At 34.3% G+C, this 13,859-nt stretch overlaps 1 pseudogene; it reads right to left on the reverse strand.

Annotated features, from left to right (window-relative positions):
- Positions 1–2,604: 2,604 nt before the first annotated feature.
- Positions 2,605–3,021, reverse strand: LOC119809189 (annotated as a pseudogene).
- Between the last annotated feature and the right edge of the window lie 10,838 nt (positions 3,022–13,859).

Raw genomic sequence — 13,859 nt, forward strand, 5'->3', positions numbered from 1 at the left:
TATCCTTGTATTTTTATATGATTAGGAAGTTCAAATGTATCCTGAACTTGATTTTAAAGGATATCAGAAACATTAACAGATTATTATATTTAAAAACCTTGCAAATTTGATTAAGGTTTTTACACTCCAAAAAAAAAAATGAAACTTCTCCTCTGTGCAGGATTTGCATCCAAAGACATTTGATTAGAATAATTTTTCAAATATAAACAATTAGTAACAGATCATTTATTTACTAAATGTTATAGGAGAGAACCACCTGCCTTAATCACCATCCTTGGAATACTCCTGAGTTAAAGTTTGCTTGTGAAATCTCACTATTTAAAAATATCCTGCTATTTAAATATAAGGATCTATGAGGACTAGATAGCTTTAAGGTCATTTTCTGTATAACATCCTGGAAGAAATGTATTCTATCTAATAAATTGTTAACATTTCTCTATGGTTTAGGTAGGTTCTTTGTTACTCATTCAATTTAATTTAGTATGTAGGAGGTCTCTTTTTAATCAACTTTAAAATCATGTTCTGCTGACTTGCAAATCAGGAGGTCAATGCTAATTGAGAGGAGTCATAACAACTCTGACACCTTCTCTCCCTGCACAAAGAGTGCTGCTCTGTGTGTTGTGATACTTGGCTTCTCCATATTGCATTACAGGTTTAAGAAGATGAATGTTCATTGCTTTTAATCCTCACCATGATTTATGAGTCTCTTGATATCCCTTCCCTAGAGCAGATACAACTGTGTGGTTGTTCTGCCTGCTGCTTAAATTACACAGACATCTGCAAAGTAAATTATGGATTGTTGTTCCATAGACCATAACTGAGCATTCTCTTCATCTCGCCTGCAGTATTTTTTTTATTAGAACAAAGAGTCTCTATACTCACTGCTTCTGTACTGAGGGAATGCTAGCTAACCAGAATGATAGAACTATGTCTTGCACAGAGATCTGATATATAATATTAAAGCTGCATAATATATGAGCAGGGAAATTTTACAGATATTAGGAAAGAAAAACTACATTTTTATTCCTTTCTTTTATCTTTATTGAAAAGATCGTATCTTAAGGCATGCATAGGAAAGTGACATTTAGAAGCAATTGAAATATGTTCCATGGAATAAAATCAATGCAAATGACCCTTGGTTGGCCAGTCTTGTATATTTTAATGTCACACTGTGTCCTAGAATAGTTAAAATTAAAAATTGAATAAATAAAATTTGTGTACAGTGGGAGAATATTTGTAGAATGTTCCCCTGCTGATATTTCTCATAGTGAACTTGCTCTAGCAGTCCTGGGAATGTGGACTCTTGGTAAAGAATGGGAGCATCTTTCTTTTGAATAAAAGCTCTGACAGAGGTCAGGTTGAAATAATCAGTTGATTCTGTATTCCCTTTTCTTTTCTGTACTAGTTAATCTAGGGGGATGATGAATCATAAATCCCAACTACAAGACCATTGTAAAATCCTAATAGGCATGTCTACAGTTATTAACCTTTGACAAGCCCCCCCAGATTTGAAATTTCTCTCCATTTATTTTCTTTACTTCTGTTAATTGCAACCTCCAAAAGAATTCTGTCTGAAGAGACTGTACTACTCATTTGCCAGTGGATCACTATTTGTTTCTTTAAAATTACATTGAAAATTAAGGTTCTGTGAATCATTTTGTGAGCCCCAGTTGCCAGGTCAGCAGGGTTCTGTAGGCACTGAATGCAGAAAATGTCCTTCCAACTCCAGCTGAGCTGGCCTGCTGCTTGCTCTGTCTCCATCAGTTTGTGCGTTTCACCTCATCAAGAGCCCAGAGCTGGTGTTTCTTGAGGAGCACGACCTGCCAGTCAAACCAATCCTCTGAAGACTTATTCTTTTTTTCTCTAAAGATAGTTCTTATCTGGTTATTTCTCTTACTGTCAAGGGTTCATTTTGAAAACATTACTTTCTCCTAGTATTTGTTTCCTCATCATTAAAATAAAAATATATGCTTCAATCTCAAATAATTTTATTTAGTTAAAGTATCATAAATATAGATATGCCTCCAGAAAAATAAACGTCTTTACTACCAAACAAGTACAAGCAATTTCCTTTAAAATGTGTGGGGGATGAACAGAAACAAAATTAAAATGGATCTCTAAAATGTCAGAAACCTATATGTAATAACTATACTGCCAAACAATTATCTTAGTAACCTGCCCCCCCCCCACTTCCCATTCAGGCATTCCGTTCTACATTCAAAAAAGGAACAGCAACAACAAAATATTTCTTCTGCATAACAGAGCATCCAAGCCTAACTCCTTTCACCACTCCCCATCATCCTGATTTATCTGTCAGATTTTCTTATACTTAATATCCATATAATATGATAAATATCTATCTAAATGCTTTAAAGTTTACTAGGCAAAATTTTCTTATTTCCCATTTTTATTATGATCTATAATAAACATGGTTGCCTATAAGATGACAATGTACATAGCCAAGAACTCCTAGGTATGAATATTTAGTGATTGTTTTTTTTTAAAGAGAAACGTTGTTGTTTAAGAATAAAGCTTAGCACACTCCAGCACCAGGACCCGCATGGAGTCGAAGCAGCAGGGACGGCTGGGTGACCCCATGGAGTCTCACATGGCAAAGAGGATGAGGAAGGCGACCATCTAACAGAAGAGCCCCATGGCCTCAGACAGGACAAAGCCAAAATGGCATAGGAGAAGAGCTGTTGCTTGAGAGACAGGTTCCTGGCATAGCCAATAATCAAGCTACCAAACACTGTTCCGATGCCAGCTCCGGATCCAGCCACAAAAACGGTGGCAACCCTAGCACCAATAAACTTGGCAGCTGTGTCAATGTCACGGGAAACAAACTGGTCTGGAATTCCTGTCTGGCCACCTGGAGAGGGGAGCTGCTGCTGGAAAGCTGTTTAGCCTGTTTAGATGGGGCCTCTGGTCTGCTCAAGAGGGAGGCAGACAGGGACCTGATTCGACCCCGGGTACAGGAGCGGATTAGAACGGGAGTAACAGCATTGCCTCGGTGGTCTGCATTTTTCAATCTCCCAGCGTTAGCCCTCATATTTAGTGAATTTGATAGCATGTTACAGAAGTTAACATTCCTCCTGTTCTTTAGTAATTATTATAAGAAATAACTAAACTTCAATGAGCTTCAGAACATTTGCTATTTGAAACTAATAATAGAAATACAACATTCGTATTAATAAAGACAATTTATATACCTATAGCTTAATTATTGTTAGAAATTATTTCATTATTTGATTTTAAGTAGGTTACTCTAGGTACTGCTTCCATAGGTGAATGTTGTGAAAATATTAAGAAGAAAACATTGTCAAAATATTCTCTTTGAATTTCTTAAACATTGTGAAATGCACTCTCATGAATGAGGATTGAATATCTTGATATCTGTATGTTTGTTTTTTATCATTTTGGGCTCAACTTGTTTTTAGTCTTTGTTACAAATTCATTTTAAACACAGAATGAAACACAAGACCCTTGAGAAGATTGCATTTCTTTTCTTTAATCGGGGAGAAAATGAAACATTCTTTTTTTAATTGAGTCTGTGCATACTGTTCAGATATAAAACACTTGCCTAGCTCTGAGAGACCTTGGGAATGAGCTTCATCACTACAACTAAATATTACTAGTTAGTTTAGAAGGTATAGCATTAACAAATTCATTTCACATCATATAAAACATCTACGTTAAAGCAATCATGGATTTTTAAGAGGGAAATTTGACAATGACTTTTTAAGAATTCAAATTTTCAATGTCAAGATAAGCTACTTCCTAAATAAAAATTTTAAATATTGGTGATGATTACCAATAGAAAACTAGATGACCAAAGGGGACAGAGAAACATAAAACAATTCAGTTCATTTAAAACTTCATTTGGAAATTTTATCAGAATACTGCAGAATTTTTACTCAGTTGACAGTAGGAACTACTTGATAATATCATAGAACTAGATTGAAGTCCACCATGATTTGAATATGTTTAATCTCACAAATTATTCACTAAAAATAAAATCATTAGTTGTATACTTATCAAATATAGACATGAATGGAGAATTTTTACAAATACCATATAGCAAGATCTCTAAAGGCATATGAGTTTAGTGGCTTGCCTGCCTAACCCCTTTAACCTTTTCTTTCTGAGTTTCTACCATAATGGTAACTCTTAATTGATCAATGATCAGGAACAGAGAATACCAAGGCTGTTTTGACTACATCCTAAGAATAGTGTCTACAATTACCAGATAGAAAGTTTCACAGAAGCAGTTTAATTGCTCTGTCCATGAAGGCTAACTAAGAGTTTAAATATCAGGGTGCCGATCCCTGTCACCCATCAGGAAAAGCAGTTTGGAGTTGTCAGCAAAAGCAGCAATTGAACCTGGCTGCGCCATAATAAAAATAATAAATATGAGAAAGTGTATTACTTCCTGTCTCCTTGTATGAAAACTCCTTCCAATATTTGCTATCAAAGTGAGACACATGAACATGTGACTGAGCCCAACTATGAAAGTGTAGAAACAGTATCAAAAAACAGGGGGTAGAAAAAGGATATCCATTGTTTCTTTGGTTTTAGTTTTGGTTTTTATTAAAAGAAAGAAACCCACCAGGTTTAAATTTAAAATGTCTGAGGGAAGCTCAATAAAGAAAAATGATAGCATCTGTTTCATGATTTTATAATCCAGAATAACCTTTTATAAATATATAAAAACTTTAATATTCCAATTTAGGACAAAATAAATGTCTTATAGCTTTATATGGAATTTGTTCTTTGAAGCATTTGTTTTGAGCTTCAAGGCACATATTCATGATAAGATATATCACATACCTTTAAAATGGCTACCATCCTTTTAATACTCCAGGCTTCTATTGGGTTCCAACTTGATTACAATCCGCAGAAAATGTACCAATCAGGAAACTGATCTAGAAGAGAAGCACACACAGAATGTGAATGTCCTCTACCTTCAAATGTGTGTGCATTTATACATTCTCTTCCAGTAAAACTTGCCAGTATAGGACAGGAAGTTCATAGGAGACAATGTAATATCTCATGAACATCAGAATTTACTATTTTATTAACATCTTATGGCGGTACAATGGTCACAGATTCTGATAGATTGCAACAAATGTGCCTTTAGTAACAAATATTAATTCATTGTTTCATGCTTATCTTAATTTCAATATTTTATACCTGGATATCATATTATCTTTAGTCATTGAGTATCCTCAGATTCCTCAGATTCTTTGCTTTTAATGATTATGATAATTTTGAAAAGCAATATTCATGTTACACAGTACAGAATATGGGGCTCACTTGAAATCTGTCACCTGTGTTTCTCACCTATGTTACACAGGGAATAGGCGTTGAAAGGCAGGAGCTAGAAATGAAGAATCATTTTCATTCCTTCATCACAAGGAAACTTGCCCACATAACTTATACTTTTGATATTAATTGTTAAATGTGGTTTATTACACAGTTCTTTTAGGATGCAAAGATGCTCAGCCTTAAAGGTTGGGCTCACAATGAAAAAAATACACAGTTCTTTACTGTGAAGTTACTTAGGTTCTTCCTTTATTTTGAGTTAAAAAAAATATGCTATTTTGAGTTCAAATCCAAGTCTAAACTCGAGATGTTGAGTTCTGCATGACTGAGGGTGAAATACTGTACTAAAAGCTTATAATTTTTATAAAAAATATTTCCCTATTTGTGTTCTTTCATTTATCATTTACCATTCATCAATTCATATATTTATTTAATGATTTATGTGCATCAGCCAGAACTCAGTTATCTATCTAGTATTCTGTGCTATGATCTAATGCTGTATTGGTTAGTTTGTACTTCATATAATTTCAACTTTGACCTTTGTGAACTCTTTCATATACATTTCCTTTTGTAATACTGTACTGTTTTTCACATTGGGCATTTAGCTGCTATTATAATGACATATGCCACATTAATTTCACCATAAATTAATATTAAGTAATATTAATATTAAATCACATTATTTTTCTGTCTCCTCTGTAAAGAAGGTCACTTCTCAAAACATCCTTGGTTGCTTTTAATGAAGGATTTACTTTAAAGTTTCTTTACTAGTACATCCTATTTTATAGTGAGGTTGGCATATAAGAACTTTGCTTATTGTATAGTTGATAGGAATGGAACTTTATAAAGAGCTAAAGTAGGAAGAAGTGTCTCAAAGACCATCTTGTCTAATAAATATGTTGTGTAAACTTTCACTTACTTGGCGAGAAAATCCTTGCGGATGAGATTAAAGTAAGAATTTTGATTTAGTTAGATTTCTCTGTAAACCCAAAATAGAATCCGACATATACTTAAAAATAAAAAGTGTTGTTATTTATAAGGAAAAGTGAATGGTTAAGAAGAGAGAAATTAAGGTGTTAGCTATAGTGAATGCATGATTTGGTCACGAATATTGCATGTAGCAAGCTCTAGAAGAATCAAGGAATACATTCTTCCCTAGTTCTTCAGAAGAGACTGTAGCACAATAAGGAAATTCATGATTTCTACTGAGTGACACTGACTTTAGATTTCCAAAAGGGTGTACAATCAATTAATTTAAGCAATCTCTATAGTTGTAGCAAGCACAGGCTGGTGGTTGCAAATCTAATTCACTTCATTCTGAGATTAGAGCCATGAGCCTACACACTCTGCTTCTCGAATATTAAAGGCACTTTTGTTTATTTGTTTCCTTTTGTGTTTGTTTGTTTGGATGGAGCAGAGGATTGTGAAGGCAAACACTGTAACACAGATTTACGTCCCCAGATTTACCTTCCAGACTTCTGACTTAAAGAATTGTGGGAGAACACACACATCTTGGTTTAGATCTCTCTTTTGTGTTAATCATTGGCCAGACACAAAAGAAATTATATATATTTAGCATATATTAATCAAAGTATCTAATATATTGTAATGCTGTGGATGGTTTATTTTTTATGAATTCACATCTCTAGCTCTAATAGTAAATTCTCAGTTGATATGCAAATCATTACCAATTACCATAATAATATAATGATTTAACCTGTTTTTAGAAGTTGAATTATTCTTTATTAACTAACAACACAATAAACTTTTTTCTCCATAATCCATACTCAATTTGTTGAGAAATGATGAAAATACTTTTGTGGTTGTTATGATTAATAATATATATTAATTTAATATATTAATTTATTAAAGTTAGTTTCCCAAATAAAATCAAATAACTGTCTTTATCTTTTAAAGTAATAAAAATGAAGAAAATATGGCCACCCTAGTAATCATCAACTTCACAAAATGCATTTTTTTCTTGATGACTATTCAATAACATTTTCTACTTGCTGTCACATAATGAAACAATAAAAGTATAAGATCATCAATAAGTAAATAAGAGAGGGTTTATGTTCAATTCAACACTAAGATATAAATGTTTTCAGCAAAAATGTGGCTGGGTAGAGCTGGGGAGAGTGTTTAGTAAGCAAAATAATTGCCTTGTAACCAAAAATATATGATTTAATTCTTAGATCCATGTATAAAATCAGACATAGCTTTTCATGCCTGCAATTTCCATATTAGAGAGTAAGAAATAGGTTAAGGAATGGAGTTCTCTGGCCTGACATCACTGACTGCCTGGGGAGTTTCAGGCCTGTGGTTGTCTGAATGAAACCATCCTCCCTAGCTTTGGTTATTTGAAAATGTGTCCCCAGATCCTGTCACTATTTGGGGAGATTTAGAAGGTATAAACATGTTCATGGAAGTTTATCAATAAGTTTTTCACTCACACAAAAACAAACAACAACAAACAAACAAACCAAAGCAAAACTGCTCCAAGCATTAATCCAAGAATCCTGAGAATAGTGGTGAATTCAGACACTCATGGCTGCCCAGAATGCAAAGAATAACAGTTGACTGTGGGCTCAGTTCTAAACAAGTCATTTTCACTAATCATTATGCCATTGTCTCTGAGACTCAGAAAACATTGCCAAACAGTGCGCAGGAAGGTTATAAGAGCCAAAAGATAAGGTAAAGGGCTGTGAATTTCCATTCCCTAGTATCCATATAATTCTTGTAATCTCTAGTTCACAGCAACTACTGCTACCTATATCAGAACCACAGAAGATGAGTCCCATTCAATAACCATTGAGGAATTTGGGTCTCACAGGACCCTCTATAAAAGCTGAACTTTATGTTACAAATAGATTCAAGGATGTGGGAAATATTACATTTAATTATGTACCTACCACAAAACCTACCAGACTCCAGGGAATAGTTCCAAACTCATAGCCACACAGTTGGCACTGGTTAAACTCAGGAGGTCATAAGAGAAAAAAGAACAGACATAAAAATGAAAAGAAAAATGTGGAGCCCATGCAGAATGGACAGGGTTCATAATAAGTTGGGAGAAGACAGAAGGGAAGATGGTCTGTGTGCATTGTAAGCATTGTGAAATAATCTTAATTTAAAAGATTATTTACAGTGCATGGAAAAATCTGTGAATAATGCAGAGACCTTATCACATTTTCAAATTGTCTTAAGGCAGAATAAGAAATATGAAGTATGGGGAAAGAAAGAGACTGTGCAGGAGTGTTAAGGCACTCAACACATTTGGAATTCAGTTAAAAATGGCAAGTAAAAGCAAACCACAATTACAAAGTGGTCACTGCATCATGAATGCTGAGATTAATATTTTAGAAAGACAATGTGGTTATAATACATACATGTTGGCAGAGGTTTCTGTCCTTCCCGGTCTATCAATAAACACACAGAAACTATATTCTTTGCAATAAATACTGTTCGGCCAAGAGCTTAAGTGTATTTCTAGCTAGCTCTTATATCCTAAACTAAACCATCTCCATTAATTTATGCATCACCATGAGGTAGTTACCTACCGGCAAAGTTTTGGTGGGCTCCGGCGAAGGCATCTGTCTCCTGCAGGTGGCTATATGGCTTCTACCTGATTCTGCTTACTCTCTCAATTTATCTCTTCCAGCCTGGCTGTTAAGCCATTGGCCAAAAGCAGCTTCTTTATCAACCAATGGCAATAAAACATGTTCACAGCATATATCACCTCCCACATCATAATGCATATATGTATAATTGGTATGTTTAATATAATGATATATCGTGCAGGAGAGAGAATTAGGTTAAAATAATTATGATTTGTTTTATTACAGGTGTAAAGAGATATATACTACTTGATTTGAATTACTTATTACATTATATGTAGTTATTCAATATACTTTTTTGTTGTCTACTACTTACATGATTTGAACTTCATAAGATTCTTCTGGTAATAAGCAATCAATCTCACATGCTTTCCTTCTTCTGTCATATTTTTCCAGAGAAAATTATTTGTAAGTGATAGTACTTTATCTTGGCAGGTGGCTTATGTGAGAAATGGGATGGTATATTTCATCCTCCATATGAGGCAATGCTATGTTATTATCCTTAATATGTTTATGGTAATTTACACTTGAGAGGAAGAAAAATTCATATGGGATTTTTCATATATATTCTATTTGAGTTTTGAATTTTAGCTGTGTTTGATACCTATTGTCAATTAAATGAGGAAATAAAATATTCCTATGGATATTAAAATTTTATCACATTTTTATTGAATGATATTTATCTTAGAAATGTATTAGTTGCATTTTTAACCCCAGGCATTTAATATTTCTCAGCCTGTCATCTAAGATCATATAAACATGTCCATTTAGTCTTATAGTAAGTCTAATGATCAGTATACAAAAATTAATGTTTAATTTTAATGCAATGACTAAAAAACTAAACAAGAGAAACATTTTGAAGCTATAGTTTTTGTTAGGATTAAATAAAATCTATAGACTAGTTCTGTAATGTCTACCTTCTATCAACCACCAGAAAATTAAGGATGCTGATATTCTACACAACAATAAACTGATAGAAATCTTCATGAGTAAATGTAAATGTTAACTATTAGAATGATAAGCTCTCAGACGGAGACTCTCTTCTAATACCACTTTTGATTATCTAAGTAAACATAAAAGGATTATACTAAATATCTTCAGTTATGTTGAACATATAGTCTGTCATAATGACTCCATTGTCATCATACCGTGGGAAAGATTCCATTTGCTAATGCACAATGACTAGTTGTGTCTACAGTCCAGGGAAAGTCCATATAAGTACATTTAGGTCAGAGAATGTAGATCAGTAAGATAGATGCTTGCATTGCAAGTACAGAATTATGGTTCAATCGTCAACACCAGATGAACTCATATATAATCTTAGCATTTAGGAGGTGGACACAAGGGCTAAATAAATAAATAAATAAATAAATAAATAAATAAATATGGTATTTCCAGCCTTATTTGAAGGGTATATGTATTGTTGAACTCTAAGCAAGGGAGAGCTTGACACAACCACAGTGGGTTTCTTTCCCAGTAGTAGCGTTATTCCTATGATGCCTAAGCACATCACAGAACTACGCACACTGACAAGAAGTTATCAAGGAATTAATGTTGAAAGACCAATATTGTCTATTAGTTATAAGGAACACTTGTACTGGTATTTACTTAAGTCCCTTATTGTCTTATTAACTTTATCTTTCAGTTGAACATGTCCTATAGCCGCCCAGACACTGCATATACCCAAGAGTTGTGCAGCTTCATTCTCTTGTGGGATTTTTAGCAGTGGGATCAGAGACTGGCTTTTACTCTGTTATCTTCTTTTGTAATCTTGCTCCTCATACTTGTCCTGCCCAGTACACAGGGAAGTTCTTAGCCTTAGTAAAACTTGATATACCATGTTTTGTTGATATCATGAAAGACTTTCATTTTCCTGAACAGAAAGAGATGGTGACTTGATTGGGAGATGGAAAAGATGTTGTTGTAGGGGAGGGACTGGGAGGAAAGGAGACAGGAGAGACCATAACTGGGCTGAAAAATAATTAAATACACTTTAAAAAAGTGTGTGTGTGAGAGCTCTCAGTTGAGGGATTGCCCAGATTAGATGGTATTTCTGTGGGAAGTTGTCTTGACTCAGCCCAAAATGGTTGGTACCATCACTCAGCTGGTGATCCTGGGTTGTATAAGAAGGTAGATTAAGCATGTGGGTAGATTAAGCATGAGCCAATAAGCAACATTCTTCCACATTTTCCTTTCTAGATTCTTGCTTTTGTTTATGCTTTGATTTCTTGCAATGATGGATTTACCTAGAAATGCAACCCAAATCCTTTTTGTTTGTTGGTTCCATTTTTGGCTATAAAAATCCAAAGACATTTCTCGGTGTAATTTTACCATGTTTCAGGAACATTTATAAAGTAATAATAATCTATATTCTAAGAATCATACAACCACAAAGGTACATAAAATTAGAATCTAAATATCATATTGAATTTTAAGTGATACACTAAAATATAAAAGCTGAAACACAGTAATAGAGTATCATGAATTGACTGACATGTGTATGCAAGGCATGACCTTTAAACTAAATTTAACATTTCCATTCTATCATTTAGCATTTGATATGGCAAAAAAGACAAAATTCACTTCAATACCTTACTTTCCCCTGATATGAGGTACATATTATCTGCTGATAGTATTCCTACTCTGCATCACCAATCGAGAAATTTTCTTCTGTCTACCACTGTTGGTTTTTTCTAAGACCATAGAATTTTCCAATATTTATATTATGATACAAACATACACAGCAGATGATCAAGGAGACAAAGAATGAGTTCTTATGGCTTAAGTGGTAGGTTTATATATAAAGTTGACAAGGGGTAATAGTGTCCTTAACTGTCAACTTAAAAGTCCAAAGTAACCCAAGAAGGACAGTTTAGATTAGAATACTGTCCAAATTAGATTGGCTAGTGGGTGTGCATGGGGGCTGTGTTCCGTGGTAGTTGATGTAGGGAGTCCCCACTTCACTGTGTGAAGCACTATTCTTTAGGCAGGTGGTCCTAGGCAGATACGAAAAGTTACTAAACATGAACCTGTAAGGAAGCAAGAAACAATTCCTGACAGTTCCCACTCCAAACCTCTGCTTGAGTTCCTGCTCAGGTTTCTACACAGCTGGTTTTTTTTCTTACCCCACACTGCTTTTAATTACAGTGTGTCACAACTACAACAAGGAGACTAAAACATTGATGACAATATTAAGACCCCTGAAATTATCCCTGATATCAATTATCTTATACACTAAAATTCACAAGTGAGCTGTCTGGAAGAGAGGACCATGTGAAAGTTGTTGGGATACAAATGACCATCAATCGCTTGCTTCTTCAAGTTCAAGCTCTGACCCAGGTTTGACCCTGTGACTAAAGAAAACTGCAGGCACAGGAGAAAGCCTTCAAGGAATGCTCTCCAGGACAGTAAAGGATGCAAAGGCCAGAAAGTGCTGAAAGGAAGAACTCGATAGGATGCTAAAAGATACTGTTTGTTTAAGTTCTGCTTGCAATGCTCTCTCTAGAAGCTAGATAAACAGGAACAGTACAAAAGAAATAAAAATTATTCATTTCTGAAATGAACCCAGAGTCTTGTGTCTTTTTCTATCATCATTAAGGGACCTTAATTCTAGGTCCCTCTGATGTCTTCTGCTGATTGACCATGACAAGAAAAATAGCCAGTATGTGTTATAATATTACAGAAGCAATATATATATATATATATATATATATATATATATATATATATATATATATATAATGATTATATGTATAAATCCTTTAGCCCATTATCTAAGTGGTGGTGAAACTTAGGTTATATATTAATAACCTGAAGTTCAGCCTGAATACACAATGTCCATCTTCTCACTGATGGTGAATTAATTCAGATCATCAATTATTCATGCAAAATTGAACTGTTTTTCTTTTTAATATAACTCAGGTGTGTAGGCTTTCTACTATTACTCTGGTGTATTCAAGCTTATCTTTTAGAACTATTTATTACTTCAGACACAGTAATTTCTACTGAGCACACATCATAAGTCAAATTTTTCCACATTCCATCTGTGTTCTTTCTGAAATTCAGATTGTTTTCTCTGCCGTCAATAAAAGCTCTGGAGCTGGAGCTATCTTCAATGCACCAAGTAAGCACATCTAACACAGACTATTTTCATTTCACAAGTTCTTACCCTCAAATCACTTGTGTTGCTTCATTTCTTGTATTTATGCCTTATTTTACATGGATTTTGTCCTCAATTTCACTACCACAGCACAGACAAAATTCTTTGTTCAATTTTTGGCACTTTGAGGGTAGCTAAGCCAGATAAGCAATAACAATCTGGAAGCCAATGTGGATGGATCCCTCTCTTATAACCTCCTTTGGGCCACACTTAATGTTTTCATTCTAGCAAGAACTTAAAGGGCCCCATTACAGTTACCTGAAAGGCAGGTAGGTGGAGGCATCATGACTTTGTTGAGTTCTATTAATGGAAATCTACTTTCTCTTGGCCAAAATTATTAAATCAGAGTTCTACCTCAAGACCTGAGTAGAGACTCACATTTTAAGTTGTCTAAGATTTCATAAGCTGTTGTACCATCTCTTAAGAATTACTCCATCTGGGTCTGTCCAATTCCTTGCCAGAGGAACAGTCCTAAGGACAGTTGAAAGACGTAGAGCCATGTTAAAATGGTTGAAGTAATCATTTTTACTTTAATGAGACAACACACTTAAATCCTCCAGAAGCACTCTGCTCTATACACTTAAATACAAACCATTGCTAACCTCTTTTCCTTTCTGAAATGATAACTTTATGTGTTTCCACTTTATACCACTTCATAAATTAACCCAACGCCTAAGCACACTTACCAACTTTGGACATTCTCATTCTCTCCAAAGAAACTCCCTGATGACTTTGCAGATTTCTTGCCAACTTCTATTGCA

The sequence above is a fragment of the Arvicola amphibius genome, chromosome 3 (assembly GCF_903992535.2).
Source record: "Arvicola amphibius chromosome 3, mArvAmp1.2, whole genome shotgun sequence".
Lineage (NCBI taxonomy): Eukaryota > Metazoa > Chordata > Mammalia > Rodentia > Cricetidae > Arvicola > Arvicola amphibius.